We start from the raw sequence: 2,020 nt of genomic DNA, 5'->3' as shown, positions 1-2,020 counted from the left end.
GGGAGGGGGGCACTGAGCCCCGGCTTCTCTTTCCCGAACTCTCAAGGCTCGGGGGGACCCCACCTTCCATCTCCCCTTCTCTCTGCACCCCTGCCTGGAGCGGGTGGTGGGGTACATCTTTGGGGGCACATGTGCATGGTCGGGGGGATGGAGGTAACGTGATTTAAGCCTTAAATACATAAAATACACCCATTTCTACCCCTCCATGAGGAAGGGGCATGCTTTGCCCAGGGTGTCACTCCACGTGACGCAGCTCTGTCCTCACGGGGTGACGGGAACCCTCAAAAAGAGGACACCCGGCCCCCAAAGAAGCACTGACATAGGAACAACATGCCGGGAAGGGCTGTATATTCTGACACAGGAGCAAAGATCACGTCAAAAAAACGCTGCGGGGATTAAAGCTGCTAAAGAAGGGGGAGGCTGCCGAGTGTGACTAACAGGATTAGGCAAATGCCGAGCTGGGAAAGAAAAAGATCTTGGTCAACGGCAATAATACAGCTTTAGCGGTTCCAAAACATTTAATCTTTCCATTCCAGAGTGTTTTCCAGCGGAATATATCGTCCTTGTTTCACGGGAAGGGCAAACGAGCTGTGGGGGATCAGGTGATTTGGGGAAGGTCACAGCGTGAATGACGAAAGGCGCAGAACTGGCAGCCAGGCCATGGGGGTAAACAGAAAAGTGACGTGAGGAGGGAAAACGTGTAAAGTTTCAAGTCCGTGTTCTGCTTTCCCTTCTGCCGGAGGCATGTTGTTTATTGTAAGGAACGGGATTTCAGTAAAACTTGACATTTCTGACTGGGCAGCGAGGGAACACATACGTGGCTCCACAACAGGCAGGAGTTTTCCTCCTCCTTCGCTGTGTGTTGAGGGATTGACTGATCCCGTGCCCGCAGCTGCGCAGGGGCCACGTTACTTCACGGCCTCGGCTCCTGCACGGATGGAAAACACAATTCATCAAATCATGGAATGGTTAGAGTTGGAAAGGACCTTAAAGATCATCAAGTTCAAACTCCCCTGCCCTGGGCAGGGACACCTCCCACCAGACCAGGTTGCTCCAAGCCCCATCCAGCCTGGCCTTGAACCCCTCCAGGGATGGGGAAGCCACAGCTTCTGTGGGTAACTTGTTCCAGTGCCTCACCACCCTCACAGGAAAGAATTTCTTTCTGGTATCTAATCTAAATCTCCCCTCTTCCAATTTAAAACCGTTACCCTTTGTCCTGTCACTCCACTCCCTGACAAAGAGTCCCTCCCCAGCTCTCCTGTAGCTCCCTTCAGACACTGGAAGGCTGCTATAAGGTCTCCCCGGAGCCTTCTCTTCTCCAGGCTGCGCAACCCCAGCTCTCTCAGCCTGTCCTCATAGGGGAGGTGCTCCATCCCTCTGATCATCTTCATGGCCCTCCACTGGACCTGTTCCAACAGGTCCAGGGCCTTCCTGTGCTGAGGACTCCAAAGCTGGACACAGTGCTCCAGGTGGGGTCTCACGAGCACAGAGCAGAAGGGCAGAGACACCTCCCTGGCCCTGCTGGCCATGCTTCTCCTGATGGAGCCCAGGAGGGGGTTGGCTTTCCGGGCTGCCAGCGCGCACTGCCGGCTCACGTGGAGCTTCTCACCCACGAATGAACGGATTCATGGAATTAATTCCATTAATATCAACCCAATTCACCTCAATAAAGCCTTCAAATCCTGAGGGGATGAAACCCGCTGAGGGCCCCGTGTTGCGGTGGGAGGGGCCGCGCGGCTCTCCACACCGGGACGCGGGGCTGTGGGGGGTGCGTGTGTATGTGTGGGAGTGTGTGTGTGTGTGTGACGCCATCATAACGTCACCCCAAACCTCCCCCCCCACCTTCAGCCCTTGCTGAGTCACGGCTTCTCGCGCCCAACGGGCCTCCCTTACGCTTGACGCGGGGTGGGCCCATTCCGGGCGGGCGGAGGGAAGGCGGCCGTTACCATAGCGACGGCGGTTCTCGCGAGAGGCCGCGGGGCGGCGGAAGTGACGCACGGCCGGCGGGCGTCGCGCGGCG

This window comes from Calidris pugnax, unplaced genomic scaffold (genome assembly GCF_001431845.1).
Source record: "Calidris pugnax isolate Ruff unplaced genomic scaffold, ASM143184v1 scaffold17, whole genome shotgun sequence".
Lineage (NCBI taxonomy): Eukaryota > Metazoa > Chordata > Aves > Charadriiformes > Scolopacidae > Calidris > Calidris pugnax.
This window is presented reverse-complemented; position numbering follows the sequence as displayed.